A 19659-nucleotide genomic window follows, 5' to 3' on the forward strand; every position below is an offset into this window, starting at 1 on the left:
GAATGATTTAAATTGTTGAAATGAGAGTCATAATGGACTTTACAAACTCAAACAAACGAGAAGTTATTGGCTGGTAATAGTGTTGTATTTGGTGAAGGAGGTAGGTTTCATAATTTTGGTTTGAGTGATTAAAAAATAAGAGGGGACATAGTGAATTATGATTACTAACAAGTATCGCCATGTAACATTCCAAGAGGACCTAATAATTTTTCCACGCATAAGGGCACGTTCAAATCCTGAACATTGAGTCGTCCCTGAAACATTTTCATTTTTTATTACATAGAGTACACACTGGGATTTTAAATACAAGAACTTGTGCATTGCATTTGCGCTATGAAATCAAACAAAAAGGTTGAGCAGCAAAAGCTTTATTCACTTCCATGGCTATTGCTACTACCTTAATCTTCTTCCACGTAATTCTCTCTGCATCACTGCATTTGCATACAAATACAGTACAAGCTCAACAACGAAAACACTCAAATATAACCCTGGGTTCCAATCTAACCCCCACCACCAACTCCTCATGGTTGTCAGTGTCTGGTCTCACTACAAGAAATTAAGGTTTTAAAGGCCAAAATTTAGAGACAAAATTATTTTTTAGGGATCAAATAATTTTGTTGCGAAAAGTGTCATTATTATATTTTTAACAACAAAAATAAAACATTAATGATGAATTATGATCCTTCTGGACAAAATTTTTTCTTAAAAAATAAAACATTTTGAGACCAAATTATTTTGCCTCTAAAAGTTTATTTATTAGTGACGTTTTCAAAATTTTGTCACTAAATGCCTTGCTTTTTACTTTTTGGGACGACCTTTCAACGACTATCCTTATGCTGATGGAAATTGGTCCGTAGATATCTTTTGTAATAAAATTTTTACTTTTCGTGACTAAAATATTTGATCTTTAAAACTCTTAGTGTCAGTATGCCTTTGGATTCTACCCATAAGGCAATGGATATGCTGTCGTTGTCTTTCTTGCTAGAATTCTAGAGACTGTTGTCTGGACAGCCAAGCGAGACAGTGCCCCAGTCCCAAGCAATGCGACCTTAGTCTTGACTAGTGATGGAAGGCTCGTCCTGCAACAACCTCAAAGCCAGGACACTGACATCACGAACCTTACCCAACCTGCTTCTTATGCATCTATGCTCGATTCGGGCAACTTCGTGTTCTATAATTATGTTCACAACATAATTTGGCAAAGTTTTGATCACCCAACAGACACTATTTTGTCCAGCCAGATTCTGTTAGCTGGGCAGGATTTGATTTCTAGGGCTTTAGAAACTAACTACTCGACGGGGATTTTTCGTCTCTCCCTGCAAAGAGACGGGCACCTCGTCCAATTCCCGATTTCTAAGTCATCTCCTTCTACCGCTTATTGGGCATCTGGCACATATATGTATGGGGATAATTGCTTGTTGCATCTTGACGGTGACGGCCATCTCTACATGCTCAATGCGACAGGCACCACCAATATAAAAAATTTATCTGATGCAGAACCTACAAAGGAAGAAACGATTTACAGGATGACAATCCATGTGGACGGAATCTTCAGAGTGACGTGCCTTGGATCCGAAAGAAAAGTGGCCGATTTCGGATAGGGTGACCCTAAAGGTCTATTCGGGCTTAATGGGTTCCGTATTTCAAATGATACAGAGGCTGACTGCAGATGTCTTCCGGGATTTGCTTCTGTTAATTCGAGTAGTTGGTCTTCTGGATGCGTGAGAAATTTCACTGCAGAAAGCTGCAAAATCACAAATGGTGACAGCAATACCAAATATTACATGATATTACATGATGACCCCATTAGAAAATACTATATGGGAAGATGATTCGTATTCAGTGCTACAATTGAGTTCCAGAAAAGAATGTGAAGATGCCTGTCTGGCAGACTGTAACTGTGAAGCCGCACTATACAAAGACCATTAGTGCAAAAAGCAAAGGCTTCCTTTGAGATTCGGAAGAAGATTGCTAAGTGATTCAAACGCTGCCTTCATCAAGGTGGGTGAATCTATTTCACCAAACACAGAAGGTGTTCCGACTCATAGTGGCAATGCACCCAAGAAACCAAAAAATGATTTCCTAATCATCGGGGTTTCACTTGTTTTTTCTTTGATGATGTTGGCGATTTCAGGTATACTTATGTACAGAAACCATGTTTGGGTATATAAACAGATTTCTGCAAAAAGGAATGTTGAGTTGGGCGAGAAAGCTTCTTTACGAACTTTTACCTTTACAAAATTAGAACATGTTACAAATGGGTTCAACCAAGAATTGGGTAGAGGAGCGTTCGGGACTGTTTTTAAAGGATTCATTTCAGACAACCAAAAGGATGTAGCTGTGAAGAGGTTAGAGATGTTAGATATTGCAAACCCATTTTGGGGTGTTTGGTTACATATGTATTGGGCCCTTTTTGTTTGGTTACATGTGTATTGGGCCTTTTTTGTAAAATTCTTATACTTTTGTACTTGTAAGTAAAATGTGCTTCTAGAATATTTAAGTTTTTAAATAGAAAAAACAGAGACAAAAAAACACTCAATAAGGAGGAGAAAAACGTGAGAAAAACGTGAGAAAAAAGAGAAGTTTTTTTTTTTTTTTTTTTTTTTGTGTTGCTGCTCTGTACAAGGTGGATGAGAAAGCTTTGTAAAGCTGATTTTAAGTGAAGAGTGCAGATTTTTGATACCCAGATAAGTGTTGACCGATGCTTTTGTTTTTCTGATTATTTGTGCTGAAAGTTGTTTGCTTCAAGCTGAAAATCTGTGTAGAAAATTCAGATTGTTGATAGCTGTGTTTGTGCTATGTTTTTGGTCCATCTGTGGCTGTTTTTAATGATATTGTGCATGTAATTAACTTCCAAATTTCCCCAACAAGAGAAAGTGTTAACAAAGGGTGAACAAGAATTTCAAACAGAGATAAGAGTAATTGGGAGAACCCATCATCGGAAACTAGTTTGACTGATTGGTTATTGCCTCGAAGGACCTAACCTAACAGGCTTTTAGTATACGAGTACATGAGCAATGGATCCCTTGCAGATTTCCTTTTCACACCCGAAAATGAAAATCGACCAGGTTAGGATGAAAGGATTGGAATTGCTCTCAACATCGCAAGAGGCTTACTCTACTTGCATGAAGAGTGCGAGCCACAGATCATCCATTGATATAAAGCCACAAAATATACTTATTGATGGGCACGGGTGCACCAAAATCTGTGACTTTGTGTAGTGACCCTCATCCTCGTCTTAGTCATGTTTATGTGCATCTACATGTTTTGTTTTGTTAAGCTTGCATTTGTGGTTTTGACTTGTTTTGCCTAAAGTAAGGTTTCCGTCTTGTTTTGTACCTATGTGTTTTGACTTGAGTATTGTTTGTACGTTTTGCCCCTTGCTTGGTGTGTGTAGCCGAGGTCATCTTAAGCCTAGGTCACGCCTTTGGACCTTTTATACCTAGGACCATCTTGGAATCACTTTGGCTGACCTCCACCTTCATCCGGGCATATTGGCCGAGATGTCATCATCTAGGACGAGGTGTACATCACCGAGGCCGAGATATGTATCATCTAAGCCGATATGTTATTCTTTAGGTATTTTAGACTTTTGATCCCTGCACCTGGTGATCTTGTTCCTGGACTGGTATGACCTAGACCGAGGTGTGGCACATCTAGGCCGAGGTGTGGCACAGCTAGGCCGAGTGTTAACTTTCCTAGCCGAGATCATTGAGACCTTACTTGCCGAAGCCTTGTCCTAATCCGAGGTCCTTACCTGCCGGAGTTCCCATGTCACCTTACTTGTTGAACACCCTTTGTCATGCTCTTGTCTTGTCGTTCAGTCACCATTTTTAGGAAACCCAATCCGGTAGTGCCACGTGCCCCAACAGAGGGTTAAGTCAGCCGACAGTAGGAGAAAACATATCTTTGTGTGTCATATTTGCATGGTAGAGAGAGAAACTCTAGGAAGAAGAAGAAGAAGTTCTTAGAGTGAGAATTGATTTCCAAGCTTGATCCTTAGAGTTTGAACCGTTGGATTCGTGTTTTGAGGTTAGATTCTTGTTTTGCTCTTGTTGTTCTTTATGTTCATCCAACTACATTGTATGATCTAGCATGATTCAGGAGCCATGATTTGCTTGAAATTCGATTTTAGAAAGAGAAAATGATGTTCTTGTGTTCATGAAAGAAAACCATGTTTTGATCCGAAAGTTTGTATCATGATCCATGTTTTTGTATTTGTTTTCATAAAACCTTCAAGTATGGGTACCCAGGTCCATGTTTTCGAACTCATCTCATGAAATCTCAGATTTTGAATAAAGAAGTTATGATTTTAGCATTCATGTTCTTCATGTTCTTGTCCTTCATGTTCTTCAAAGGGAAACCCAGGTTTTCCCCGACTTCATTTCCTCGAATGTGGCTGTTGGGACCATAACTCGGCCAAGGGGTGTAGGACCTCGACCAAGACCTGGTTGGTACCCAGCATGTTTTTCCGAGATGAAAAATAGTGTTTTAACTTTCAGCATGTTTTGCTTTGACTTGACCTAGTTTTGAGAGAAATGCCGAGAACATTCACACTAAAAAAAAGCTTGTTTTAAGAATGCATTTCATACCCATCCTTGAGCATCTCTTCTTGTCTTCTTGAAATGCATTCAATGGAATTTATTATGTGCTTCTAGGCCTTGGATCCTTGCTTGTAATCCCCTCACCCGAAGAGCTATGTGAGTAGTATTTTTAATAAAGTTATGTTATAAAGTTTTGATAAAGCTTTGTTTCATTTCGGAAAAGTATTTGGTCAAGCATGAATGATTATCCATAGTTTTGTATCAAGTATTATATTTGTCTTGATGACATTTTTGGAAAGTCCTTAGTGCCAGGGGACTATAATGCAACTGCATCCTTGTTTAGAAAATCCTTAGTGCCAGGAGACTATAACGCGACTGCACCCTTGTTTTGCCACTGACAGTTTTCCGCGTGGGCTTGTTTGTCTGGAATGTCATCCCTTGTACTATATTGATGCTAGTAAGCATCCCTTGAAGCTTTGAAAGACTTGATAGATGAACTTGGTTCATCCCTTTGTTGTACAAGTTATTATATGTATTGTTTTGAAAAGATCTTGGATATCATTCATTCAAACCTTTATTACTAATATCATTCACCAAGTATCCAAGCTCACCCTCTCCTTATATATATTGAGAGGGTAATTTTTGGGAAAAATTGGGCCGAGCTGCGAGTTGGGCTTTGAGGCCAAAAACGCGAAGGACTGAGTAAAAAAGGCCGTAAAGGGTATTCCGGCCCAAGAGAGATTAAAGGCACTCCGGCTCAAGCTGTTAGAGTTACTCCGGTCAAGAACGATAGATTTACTCCGGTTCTGAGGAGATGTTGACTCACTCCGGCCCAAGGAGGTGAGATTACTCCGGCTCAAGAAGAGATAGTTACTTCGGTCCAAGGAAGAGTAAAACTACTCCGGTCTGGAGGCAACTCACAGTTGGGCCGGTCTCAGTTAGTCCGGTCGCAGTATGTTCTGGGAAGGCTGGTGTCGGAATTAGTCCGGTCGTGACTTACAATGGTTAGGTCGGTCAGAACTTGTTACTTGGAAGTTTGAACTAAGCACATCAAGGTTGAACAGGGCAGCCGAAGTAAGGAGTTGGAGGAGAAGACCGAGTTAAGGATAGTTCGGCCCTCTGTGGCTCGGTATAGCCAATTTTACTTCGGTCAAATGGAAGTTCGGCCATAAAGAAAATCATCCCACTTGGTTTAAGCAGTGGGGGAGGGTGTAAAAGGATAAGCATTATCCTTAGAAGAATGAATCCTAGGAGGACTCTGCATGGAGAAGTACAAGTCCTACTAGGATTGTGCCACGGGAAACTTATAAAAGCTCACAGGCATCACCTTGGAGGAGGTAATTGAACACAATCTTTCTGAGAACTTAGAGCTTTGTCTATTTGTCAAGTTTTCTAACTTAGGCATCGGAGAGGTTTCCGGCACACACCCGCCGGCTAGCTCACGTTTGTGTTCTCAGGTGACAAAGCGACGTCGTACGGAGGAGCGTGGACTTGGTCAACAGGATTATACGAGGAGAATTATTTCCTCCCCGTACAATTGGCGCCGTCTGTGGGAAGAACAGACAAGAACAAAAACCTCTTGACCAAGCTTCTCCTTTTCTCATTCAATGGCACACATTGAAGACTTGCCGCAGTCCGCCGTCGACGAACTAACTCCGGAAGGGGGCGCAAGGCGTGAAGGATTACCTGCTGTCCCTCCCATGACGGACTTGGAGCCCCAACAACATAATTCCAGGAGGAGTGGCAGGGGAAGGCGGAATGGCAGCCCTCGTCATTCTCAAAGTCCCGACAGGCAAAGGAGGAGGATTGATCCTCAAGCCTTGGAAGATCGCGTAAAGGAACAGGATGAACTAATTCGAAGGATGGCGGCGGACATGGAGGCTTTGAAACGCCAGATGAAGACTAAAGATGTGGCGACAGGAGAGGGGCGCAAGCACAAGACGCCCCCTCGCCACTCAGAGAATCGTAGTAGGAATACTACACCCTCCCAAGGAGAGAGCAGAAGCCTCAGGACAGGCGACACTCACTCCTTATCTTCAAGGACTCGTCACTCCAGGTCTGAGAGGACGAGATCCGAAAGATCATACACTGAAGGAAGCACGTATTGGCCTTCACATTCACACCAAACCAGATCCAGACAAACAGAGCTGCCCAGGTCATCCGACTTATGAACCGTGCTAGAAGAAAAAGCACGATGCAAGGAGGATGCCAGGGCAAGAGATCCACACCGAGTTTCGGCCTTACAACGGTTGGCTCCTCGGACGCATGGAAGCGTCGAGGTTGGAATGCCAATACCGCGACCGGCCTACGAACCAACGGACAAGGCATTAGCAAGACTACAGACTTCGCCGTTTGTCCCAGCGATCGAAAACGCACCCCTACCATCAGGCTTCCTTCAGCCGAAATTCAATACATATGAAGGGAAGACGGACCCGTATTCACACTTGAGCCACTTTCGCCAAGTCATGGTTGTGTACAGGCGAAACGAGGCCTTAATGTGCATACTCTTCCCATCAAGTCTGGGCGACCTAGGCTTGACTTGGTTTGAAAAACTCCCAGAGGGCAGCATAGCCTCCTGGGCCCAATTGGCAGAAGCGTTCGTAACAAGGTTTCGGACAAATACTAAAACACCGGTGGAGATAGACCAGTTACTCTCCATCGACATGGGTGAAAAAGAAACCCTCAGATCTTACAACAGTCGCTACTGGGAGACATTCAACCAGATTGGAGACTGCCCCACCAATCTAGCCATTGCGCAGTATAAAAGAGGCCTACCAGTAGGGAATCGACTAAGGGACTCGATCACCATGATGCCACCCCTCACCATGGAGGCCCTGATGGAAAGAGTGCATCAGCACATCAGGGTAGAAGAGGATGGCGCGCGTGCTAAAGCAAAATCAAGTACAACCGCAGCACCAGAAAAGAAAACCCCTGCCAAGGTCAACACGGTTGACCGAAATAACAAGAACGGACGTGGCAGACGAGATAACGGAGAAGACCCAGACAAAACATGGTTGAGAATCCGCACTGCCATAACAACGGTGTTCAAAAAACCAATATATCGGATTCTGAGCGAAATAAAAGACAAGCCTTTTGTCAAGTGGCCAGCCAAGCTAGGGGAAGGTCAGAAGAATTACGATGACAGATCACGGTGCACCTTCCACAAAGAAAAGGGGCACCGAACTGAGAATTGCACGCCACTGAGACAGCACTTGGAAGAATTGGTGGCAGCAGGCCACTTGGACGAATACATTGAAGGAGGAGTGCAGCCGGCCCCCCAAGATCATAATGACCATCCCAATAGAATGCCAAACGATGCACCACCTCAAGGCATTATCAATGTAATTCATGGAGTTTTTGAACCCGAGCGCATATGTGAGCTCAGAGGTTCAATCAAGAAGGCTGAGCACTTTAGGGAAGTATTGAGTGCCCAACCTGCCATCAAGAAGGGGAGGACAGAGGCAACAAACGTCATGACCTTTTCAGATAAGGACTTAGAATGAATTTACTGCCCCCATAATGATGCCCTGGTCGTCACTCTCCGAGTCAAGGATTTTGACGTCAAGCGGATTCTGATTGACCAGGGTAGTTCATGTGAGATCATGTATTACGACACATTCAAACAACTAAAGCTGCAAGACAAAGACTTGGCACCTGCAGTTTCTCCCCTGATTGGATTCAACTCCATGCCCGAGTGGCCTGTCGGCAAAATAATCCTTCCAGTCAGAGCAGGAAGTGTAACAAAACAGGTGGAGTTCTGGGTATTGAAGGTCCCCTCCACCTACAACATCATCCTGGGCAGAACATGGCTACATGCCATGCGTTCGGTAGCGTCATCATACCATCAGGTAATGCGGTTCCCCAATGACGCCGGTATAATTGAAGAAGTCTATGGCGATCAGATCATGTCAAAACAGTGCTTCGCCACAGCGAATGGAAGCCGAGCTGCCAAAGGATACGTTCATTCGGTGGAAGAGCCAGAAAGTAATGAACTATTCGCTGACGTCGGCAAAGAGGCTGATCAAAAAGCAGTGGAAGACTTGGTGGAGGTAAAAATAGATGAGAAGAACCCGGATAAGTTCTTCTTGCTTGGCTCATCGTTGTCCAGCGCTGAGAGATTAGAGGTCTTGGAATTCTTGACCTCCAATATCGAAGTGTTTGCCTGGACACCTTACGACATGCCAGGCATTGATCCAAACTTCATCAGTCACCAACTCAATGTCCACCCATCCGCCAGACCAGTCATTCAACGCACACGCAGATCGGCACTCCACCACGCCGAAATAGTGGCAGAAGAGATAGGCAACCTGCTGGAAGCAGGAGCAATAAGAGAAGTGCACTACCCAAGATGGATCTCCAACACAGTCGTAGTGCCGAAAAAGAATGGTAAATGGCGTGTCTGCGTCGACTACAAAACAGTCAACAAGGCGTGCCCAAAAGATAGCTTTCCTTTACCAATGATAGATCAACTGGTGGACCTAACGGCAGGGCATAACCGACTTAGCTTTCTGGATGCATACAGAGGCTACCACCAGATCGCCATGCATGAACCAGACCAGGAGGTCACATCCTTCACAACACCAAGGGGGTTATATTGCTACAAGGTCATGCTCTTTGGCCTAAAGAACGCAGGGGCGACATTCCAAAGGATGGTCACCAAGATGTTTGAACCATTGTTAGGCAGAACAATGGAGGCTTACATCGACGACATGGTGGTCAAAAGCAAGGATGAGAATGACCATCTGAAAGATCTAGGTGAGATGTTCCAGATCCTTAAGAAACACAAGCTGCGCCTCAACGCGTCCAAATGCGCATTCGGAGTTGGATCTGGCAAATTCTTGGGCTTCCTGGTAACCAACCGAGGTATAGAAGCCGATCCCTCTCAGATCAAAGCAATCCAAGAGTTGGAGAGACCAAACTCAGTCAAAGAAGTGCAGCATCTTACTGGTATGGCGGCTGCACTCAACCGGTTCATAAGCAGATCGTCGGACAGATTACGACCGTTCTTCCAAGCTTTAAAAGCCAAGTTTGAGTGGGATGAAGAATGCGACCGAGCTCTGGAAAGCTTGAAGGAGTACATGTCCTCCCCACCACTACTTGTTACTCCAGTACCTGGTGAAGAACTCTTTTTGTACCTGGTAGTTTCTCAGCACGCAGTTAGCGCAGTGTTGGTTCGTGCAGAAGGAATACAACACCTGCCCATCTTTTATGTCAGCAAGACATTGTTGGGAGCCAAAACAAGGTACTTGCCCTTAGAGAAGCTAGCATTAGCGTTAATGATGGCATCCAGAAAGTTGGCGCATTACTTTCACGCCCACACCATAGTCGTCCTCACAGCCTTTCCATTAAAAGCTCTATTTGAAAAGGCGAACTTCAGTGGGCGAATTTTGAAATGGGCAGTAGAGTTGGGACAATTCGACATCAAGTTCCAACCCAAGACCGCAATAAAAGCTCAATCTTTGGCAGACTTCGTCGCAGAGTTTACTCCTGGAAGTCATCATATCTGCCCAGTCGACCTGACTGACTCAACCGAACTAGGGACGGAAGTTGGCGCCGGAATAGCGCAACCCCTAGTGGAAGGTAGTCCATCAACCGAACCAGGGACGGAAGTTGACGCCGGAATAGCGCAACCCCTAGTGGAAGGTAGTCCATCAAGCACAAAGGCAGACCATACTAAGGACAACAAGGAAGAGCCAAACAAAGGCTCACCAGCAGTTCAAACAGAGGACGAAGGGCAGACAGCCAACCTGGACTTTGAAGAAAACACCATTCTTGACCTCACGACATCGTCTGATCCTTCCACTTGCTGGAAACTATTCGTTGGAGAGATGTGGAAGCTCTTTGTGGATGGAGCATCCAACCGACATGGTGCAGGGCTTGGCATAGTCCTCATCTCTCCAGACGGCCTGGTTGTAGAACAAGCAATCAACCTTGGCTTCCCAGCATCCAACAATGAAGCGGAGTATGAGGCGCTTCTCGTAGGACTCAAGTCAGCACACTTCATGAAAGCAACCGAACTAATGATATACAGTGACTCTCTGCTGGTGGTAAACCAAATTTCTGGCGAATACGAAGCAAAGGATGACAGAATGGCCAAATACCAAGAGTTAGTCAGAACGGAGATCAAGAAGTTTGATGTGGTAAGGATAGAACAAATTGGCAGGGAGGAAAACAGCCGAGCGGATGAGCTAGCAGGCCTGGCCTCAATGGCAGATACATCAATCCCTCATCCATTACTCATCGAATTCTTACCAAGACCAAGCATAGAAGACCCCGAAGCAGAAGAAATATGTTGCGCAGAATTAGGCCCTTCTTGGATGGATCCCATCATCCTGTTCTTGAAAGACGGCATCCTACCAGAAGAGAAAAAAGAAGCCAACAGAATATGGGCAAAGTCGCAGCGGTTTTGGCTATCTCCATCTTTGGCATTATACAAGAAGTCGTTCTCTGGGCCTTACCTCAAGTGCGTTCATCCCAGCAAAGTAGAAGCCTTCCTGTTCGAAATACATGAAGGGGTATGTGGAAGTCATCAAGGGGGAAGGTCGCTCGCCTACAGGGCTATTTCACAAGGATATTGGTGGCCATATATGCAAGCAGACTCAGAGAAATATGTGAAGAAGTGTGAAAAATGCCAGAAATTTGCACACCAAATACATCAACCGGCAAGAGAACTGCTACCCTTAACTAGCCCATGGCCTTTCGCAATGTGGGGCTTAGACATAGTAGGACCACTGCCAACAGCACCCGGAGGCAGAAAATTCTTTCTCGCAGCAACAGACTACTTCACAAAGTGGGTGGAAGCAGAAGCATTGGCATCAATCAAAGAAAAAGATGTGAAGAAGTTTGTTTGGCAAAATATTATCACTCGGTTTGGCATACCAAAAGCACTGATCTCAGACAATGGAACTCAGTTCGACGGCAGAATCTTCAGAAGCTTTTGTGAAGAATACAAGATAGAGTTCTACAATTCCACACCGGCTTATCCTCAAGCAAATGGGCAGGCTGAAGCATCAAATAAAGTCGTTTTGGATGGACTAAAGAAAAGGCTAGAGAAAGCAAAAGGCAAGTGGGCGGATGAACTTCCTCACGTCTTATGGGCTTACCGCACCACACCTCGGCGATCAACTGGAGAAACACCATTTTCCTTAGCCTATGGCATGGAAGCAGTGATCCCACTAGAAGTTGGCCTCCCCACAATTCGAAGCGAAAATTTTGATCCAAACTTAAATGGAGAAGCCATAGCCTTAGAACTCGACCTTGCAGAAGAAAGAAGAGAAAGAGCGCTAGTCCACATCGCCTCATACCAACGAGAGTTAATCAGAAAATACAGCAAAAAGGTGCATCCAAGACAATTCAAGATTGGGGATTGGGTACTACGCAAAGTAATGGGAAACACCTTGGTCCCAGGAGACGGCAAGTTAGGCCCAAATTGGGAAGGTCCTTACAAGGTGGTGGGGTTAGCTGGCAAAGGGGCATATCACCTAGAAGACAAGGATGGCAAGGCAATCCCTAGGCCATGGAATACGGCCAATCTCAAGTTATTTTACTTTTAGCTTATGTACTTTTCTCTTCCTTCAATAAAATGAGAAATTCTTTTCAGCACAAATTATTCTTTGTAAAAGTTAAACTTTCAAGACTTAAGTGCATTACAAGTATTCTATTCTAAGTTAGCTGGAAAAACTAACTTAGAGGTTGGCTGGATTACACCAACACCCTTCCTAAGCCCAGGATAAGGATCCAGGCTACAGGACATTTGGTCGGAATAACCAAATACTATAAGTTAGCTGGAAAAACTAACTCCAATAGTTGGCTGGAATAAACCAACACTTGTTACTCTTCAGCCGAAGTAAGTGTATGGCTGAAGAGTGGTTGGCTGGAATAAACCAACTCTAGTTACTCTTCAGCCGAAGTAAGTGCAAGGCTGAAGAGTGGTTGGCTGGAATAAACCAACTCTAGTTACTCTTCAGCCGAAGTAAGTGCATGGCTGAAGAGTGGTTGGCTGGAATAAACCAACAACTGTTACTCTTCAGCCGAAGTAAGTGCATGGCTGAAGAGTGGTTGGCTGGAACAAACCAACTCTAGTTACTCTTCAGCCGAAGTAAGTGTATGGCTGAAGAGTGGTTGGCTGGAATAAACCAACTCTAGTTACTCTTCAGCCGAAGTAAGTGCAAGGCTGAAGAGTGGTTGGCTGGAATAAACCAACTCTAGTTACTCTTCAGCCGTAGTAAGTGTATGGCTGAAGAGTGGTTGGCTGGAATAAACCAACTCTAGTTACTCTTCAGCCGAGGTAAGTACATGGCTGAAGAGTGGTTGGCTGGAATAAACCAACACTTGGTACTCCTCAGCCGAAGTAATCATATCGGCTAAGGAGTGGTTGGCTAGTAAGCATATTTTAACCAGCCTAAACCGTAATAACAGTCGAAGTAATTAGAAGACATCACAAGTGCAAGCATACGCATCAAGACCGGAATAAGAGTTGCGCAAAATTTCCATTCATTAAAAAAGTAAGTACAAGAGGGGGCGTAGCCCGGTTACAAAGACGAAATAACAAAAGAAAAAGTACAGAGTCAAGAAAAAAGATCTTCAATCTCGGCGTCAAAGGCAGCATCGGCGTCAACCCGAAGACCGGTTTCTGGCGCAGGGTCGTTTTCAGAAGGAAGAATGGTTTCGGCCGGAGCCACGGTTTCACTTGGTTGATCAATAGTTAGATCTTCCACCATGGGCTCCGACCGAACTACCTGACCTGCATTCGCAACCGAAGTATCCTCAGGGGCAGTGTCTTCATCAGAATCTTCATCGTCAGAGCCCTCAAGGAACTGCTGTTGCATGGCCTTGGCATACTCCATCAGGGAGTTCGGTATAAAGTAGGCTGGAGGGTTGAAAACCTCGGTCTGAGGATCATGACCGAGCGTCTCAACGGCCCCCCTCCAGCCGCACTTAAAGAACAGCTCCTTGGCAGCATCGCATTGTTTGGCGTAAGCATCCTCTGCCCTCTTGAAGCCTTGTTTGTCAGCCTCCTTCACCTTCTCCTTTATTTCGGCATCTTTCTTTCTTTCGAGCTTCACCAGCTCACGCAAGTACTTGTCCTTCAGAACAATGGCAGTCTTTTGTTTTTCAGCTTCGGCCGAACTAACCATTCCGGTCAGTCGGCCGACCTCGCCTCGGAGTTCGGCCATTTCCTTTCTGGCCTCTTCCAGTTCGGCCGACTTCGCCTCTGCTTCTGCCGCTGCTTGCCTAGTCACTTTCCTCAGCTCTAGCACTTTCCTGTGGGTGATTTGGTTTTTCTGAATGGCCTGACAAAGCAACAACTTCCCTTTAAGCCGAAGAAAAAGTTGAAAAGAAAAAGAAAAATAAACAGAAAAGCGACCGAAGTTACTAACCAGAATCATAGATTTAGTAGCAGACCAGATGGACTTCAGCTCGGTGGTCAACTGTTTTTGGTGATGCTCCATATCTTTGGGCAGACACACGCTCTTGGCCAGATTGATGGCCAACAGGTGGTCTTTCTCAGCAACAACCGAGTCTGTGTCTAGAATTTCTCGGTCGTTGAAAGTTAGTTTCGGTGCCCAGTAGCCGATGGTTCGGTCGGAAGACACCGGTTGGGGGCTTGGTGGTAAGCTCGGCTGAATAGCAGGTTCTTCATCGACCAAAACCTGTTCGGTTTCGGAAGTTCGGGCACGTTTGGTTCGGCGTAAGGAGGATGGCTGCTGAGAAGGGAGGGCCACAACAGCAGGCTGCGATTGACGGGGTGGGGTTACTTCGGGCCTAGTTGTTTCGGTGAGAAGGGCCCTAACTCTGCTCCTTTTCGCCATCTCTTCTTCTGCGGTTAGTGGAACAAGTCTTATCTCGGGCAAGGATGGGTCCGGTTCAGGTGCTTCTTCAAGAAGGAAGTCAATCACTCTTGCTTTTCGGCGACCACTATACCGGTAGGTCGGTTCAAAATTCAGAAGCTTGGCCCAACCTCGTTCTTTAATCCGTAGTGCGGCTCGCAAAACCGCAAGGTTGGGATAGCTGTATAGAGAATGGAGGTGGGCGAAATCTGCAAAAAAGAAGAAGTGTTAGTTCGGTCAATAGATTAAAAAACCGAGATAACAAACAAAGAACAAGACCGAAGTTAAATTACCAGGCTCTCCCATTTTCCAATTTATAGGTCGGCCAGGAATTTGGGCTTGAAAATCCTCAAAATTCCCAGAGACCCAGAAGAAGTCATCATCATTAAGGTCTTTGTCCGGTGTGTACTTGACAATCTTCTCTCGGCGGCGGCGGATCCTAAGGTAATAGACCCATCCAGCATCTTTCGAGCCGATGGAATATTGATGGAATATTTCGGCAAGGCCGAGGTTTAAACCGGTTTGGTGGTTTAGTGCGGCTATTCCCATAATGATTCGGTATGTATTGGTGGACAGTTGGGTGGGGCATAACCTAGTTTGCCTAATGAATTCGCAGATCAACGGTTGTACGGGAAACCGTAGTCCGGTTTCTATTATGGATTGAAGAGTAAAGGGGACGAAGCCTTCGTTATCCCAGGGTGTGATGTCTTTTTCGGCCAAAGTCAAATGGACGTCATCCGGAATGTTATAGTCCTTCCTGAATTCGGCCATCCCACCAGGGGTCTCAACTAAATACCTATACTTACCCATTTGTTGTATAAGTTATGGATAAGTTATCTCGGCGCAAAAATCGTGCTCAGAAGCTCGGTTGAGCACACGCAGGAGTGCCTGGGTAACCTAAGTCTGCAAAGTAAAAAACAGGGGGTTAAAGCACTGATCAGTGGACCGTGCTACAATTTAAAAGCAAGGTATAAGAGCCCTACTTCGGCCTCAATTGGCTGGTTCTATTTCGGTTCATCTAAAGGTTTGGCAGATCGGCTTGAGCAGTTTGCTCGGTAGACCGGTTTAACGTCTAGGGGCAGCTTTCTGAGTTCGGTCTAAAAGACTAAGAGAGCTGGTTTAGCCCCAAGGCCTAAGTCGGTTGCAGTATGAGGAAAGTTACTTCGGTTTAAGAACCAAGAAAGTCGGCTGGGCCCCAAAAGCTTAGCCCGGTTATGGACCGAAGTACCTAGTTCGGTATGTGCTCGTTTGTTCGGTGATCTTAGCTTGGCTAGAGTGGTTCAGAAGAAACTACTGATATTCCTACAAGTTCTAGTTCGGTCATTCTCTGAATCTATCTACATACACAACACAAACAGTATCCTAGTTCGGTTGGGACGTGATTCTGGATCAAAATCGAGTTTTCTCTAGGGTATATGATATATAGTCACGGGCTTTACTGATTTTTTGCCATGAAAGTACTAAAGTAAATTAGAGCTGGAAGAAAAATGTTTTGCAAAAGCAAGCAGAGCATGGAAAACAGAATATGAAAGCAAAACGAAGGAAAGGAAAAAGGATTGCTTACCAGGAAAAGATGAAGCAGAAGACTGGAGTCGGAAACGGTGGCAGCAAGAACACCAGCTTGAGTATGGAAGTAGAGGCACAGAAAGAAGATGAAGACAGAGAGAGAAGGAAGATGCAGGTGAATGATTCAGAAGTGGAAAGGATGTTTTGTGAAAGAAGGGAGAGAAAAAGGCGGCAAAAAGAGGCGGGAACAGTACAAAATTTCTGAAGGGCGGCATGACAGTTGGCCGCAGCTTATCAGAGCTTGCCACGTGTCACTGGAATGGGAAGCGTTACAGTCGCTGTGATTGAAGGGACGTTTTGACCGGACATAGTAATACCCGAGGTAAAATTAGCTCGGTTGGAGAGCCTGAGGGTAATTCGCTCGGCTGGAGAGGCTAAAGGGTTTTTAGCTCGGCTGGAAAGGCTTAATAAACTCTAGCTCGGCCAGTAGACTGATAATCCCAATCATGCTGCGCAGATGGAATTAAGGGGCAATTGAGAGGGTAATTTTTGGGAAAAATTGGGCCGAGCTGCGAGTTGGGCTTTGAGGCCCAAAACGCGAAGGACTGAGTAAAAAAGGCCGTAAAGGGTATTCCGGCCCAGGAGAGATTAAAGGCACTCCGGCTCAAGCTGTTAGAGTTACTCCGGTCAAGAACGATAGATTTACTCCGGTTCTGAGGAGATGTTGACTCACTCCGGCCCAAGGAGGTGAGATTACTCCGGCTCAAGAAGAGATAGTTACTTCGGTCCAAGGAAGAGTAAAACTACTCCGGTCTGGAGGCAACTCACAGTTGGGCCGGTCTCAGTTAGTCCGGTCGCAGTATGTTCTGGGAAGGCCGGTGTCGGAATTAGTCCGGTCGTGACTTACAATGGTTAGGTCGGTCAGAACTTGTTACTTGGAAGTTTGAACTAAGCACATCAAGGTTGAATAGGGCAGCCGAAGTAAGGAGTTGGAGGAGAAGACCGAGTTAAGGATAGTTCGGCCCTCTGTGGCTCGGTATAGCCAATTTTACTTCGGTCAAATGGAAGTTCGGCCATAAAGAAAACCATCCCACTTGGTTTAAGCAGTGGGGGAGGGTGTAAAAGGATAAGCATTATCCTTAGAAGAATGAATCCTAGGAGGACTCTGCATGGAGAAGTACAAGTCCTACTAGGATTGTGCCACGGGAAACTTATAAAAGCTCACAGGCATCACCTTGGAGGAGGTAATTGAACACAATCTTTCTGAGAACTTAGAGCTTTGTCTATTTGTCAAGTTTTCTAACTTAGGCATCGGAGAGGTTTCCGGCACACACCCGCCGGCTAGCTCACGTTTGTGTTCTCAGGTGACAAAGCGACGTCGTACGGAGGAGCGTGGACTTGGTCAACAGGATTATACGAGGAGAATTATTTCCTCCCCGTACATATATGTAGGTGACGAGCAAGAAGGCGGTGACGCCTAGATGATTATTTGCAAGTTTGCTTTGGTTACATATTTTGTAGCATCTTGAAGATTATGCTTCTTGACTTGGTCATTGCAGCTCGTTTTGTATATGTCGGCTTGAGAAGCCTTTTGATCAAGATGTAATATGTATTTATTTTATTTGTATTCAAGTTATAAAACCAGGTTATGTATGACATTTCATTTGATCTATGCACAACTCTTGTGAACTATTTAGATTTAAATTTATTACTTCCGCACATGTAAGCCCCATATGTATACTCTAATTTTGTATAAATTTGTAAGTTGGCCTTCGGTAATCTCGGATTACTGGCCGTCATGACACCATTCTACTAGGGGTGGAATGGGGTCGTGACAAATTGGTATCAGAGCACGGGTTCCTTATGGTACATTTATTCACACACTTTGAGTCTTAAAGAGCATAGGATGTCCCTTAGAATGATGTTAGGATTGCATCATATTGCTTGCTACTTGACAAGGTGTGCATCATCTCGGCATAATTATTTGTTACTTGCATACATGTTTATTTGCTCATTTTGTTTTAAAGTCATATTTTGCATACTCCTAGCATCATGAGAAGGGGTAGACCTCCGGTTGGCCGAGATCATTCTGAGGGCAGATTGGACAGATTAGAAAGATTGGTCAAAGGTTGGTCTGTGAGTTGGGACAACCTAGGCCGCAAGACACTAGCACCACCTCTACTCAGGACGAGCAGACAAACAGCCGACATGCAGCTCCGCCTCCACCTCCACCTCCTCCAGTGCTGCAAGCGCCTCCACAACAAGCTTTATATGGGATCAATACGATAACCTTAATCAAAGAGTTCAAGAAGATGAACCCGCCAAGATTCCAAGGGGGTATAGAGCCAATGAAAGCCGAAGCATGGGTCTTAGAAATGGAGAAGTTGTTCGAGATTTTTCCCAGCACCGACGCCCAGAAGGTGTCATTGGCAGCATTCACGTTGGACGACGATGCTCGAATATGGTGGATGATGATTCGAGAAGGTAACCCAGGGTTGACTTGGGCTAGATTTTTGGAATTGTTCTATAACAAGCATTTTTCCCTTAGCGTCCGGATCGCAAGACCACAGAGTTCCAGACTCTGACGCAAGGCAACAAGACAGTGGCAGAATACGACCGTGCTTTTACCGAGTTGGCGAGGTATGCGCCTCATATGGTTAATGATGAATATAGAAAAGCTTGGAAGTTTGAAAGTGGACTGCCTGGACCGATACAAGATTGAGTTAACATGTTCAACATGCTGACTTACGCCGAAGTGTTAGACAAGGCCATTCTAGCAGAAGCTAACTTGAACCGATACCAGAGTTCAGCAAAGAGCCAGAGGAAGAGATAAAACTGCGAGAATCGCTGAGTACCGTTTAATGCCAAAAAGAAGGCGAATATGGGCAGTTCTAGCAACTCAAATCAAGGAGGTGATACTAAGCCGACGTGTGCAAGTTGTGGGAAGCCACATTTCGGAGTCTATTGTTGGGCGTCAGGAGCTTGCTTTGAATGTGGAGAGGTAGGTCATCGTGTGAAGGACTACCCGAAGACAAAGGCTAACGACAGAAAGAAGAATGAGAACACTTCGGGCTCTGCACAGAAAAACAATGTCGGAAGGACACAGGCGAGGCAGGGCAGAGTTTTTGCATTAGTGCCAGGAGACACCCAGAGTGCCGAGACAGTAGTGTCAGGTACCCTTCCAATTTGCTCTCAAGATGCATATATATTGATTGATTCGGGTTCTACGCATTCATTTGTATCTGTTAAATTTGTCGAAAAGTTAAATAAAGAACTGGAACCTCTAGGTTATGTGTTATCTGTGTCTACTCTGTCTAGAAGAACTATGACTATTGCATCCATTTATAGAGCATGTGTTGTTATTATTGAGAATGTTGAATTATTAGTTGATTTGATGCCATTGGACATAACTCATTTTGATGTTATATTGGGAATGGACTGGTTAGTGAAAAACCATGCATCCATTAATTGTGTTTCCAAAAGTGTCGTACTGAAACCCCCAAACCAAGCCGAGGTTACATTTCGTGGTAAGGGAGTACTACCCCCACCTTACTTGATCTCATCCATGAAAGCTTAGAAGTTAATCCAAAAAGGGTGCCGAGGTTATCTGTGTAGTGTACTAAGTAATCCGAATGGAAACGTCGAAATGGCCGATATCCCAATTGTCAATGAATTCCTCGACGTCTTTCCAAATGAATTGCCTGGCCACTTAGTCGATAGAGAAGTAGACTTTATTGTTGACGTTATGACGGGAACCCAGCCTGTCTCCAAAACACCCT

At 44.8% G+C, this 19659-nt stretch overlaps 1 pseudogene; it reads left to right on the forward strand.

The window, feature by feature from the left end:
* The first annotated feature begins 380 nt into the window (after positions 1 to 380).
* LOC114305882 (G-type lectin S-receptor-like serine/threonine-protein kinase LECRK3) overlaps positions 381 to 19659 on the forward strand; it is a 47902-nt pseudogene continuing 28623 nt past the window's right edge.

Source organism: Camellia sinensis, chromosome 12 (assembly GCF_055761805.1).
Source record: "Camellia sinensis isolate YWXY chromosome 12, ASM5576180v1, whole genome shotgun sequence".
Classification (NCBI taxonomy): domain Eukaryota; kingdom Viridiplantae; phylum Streptophyta; class Magnoliopsida; order Ericales; family Theaceae; genus Camellia; species Camellia sinensis.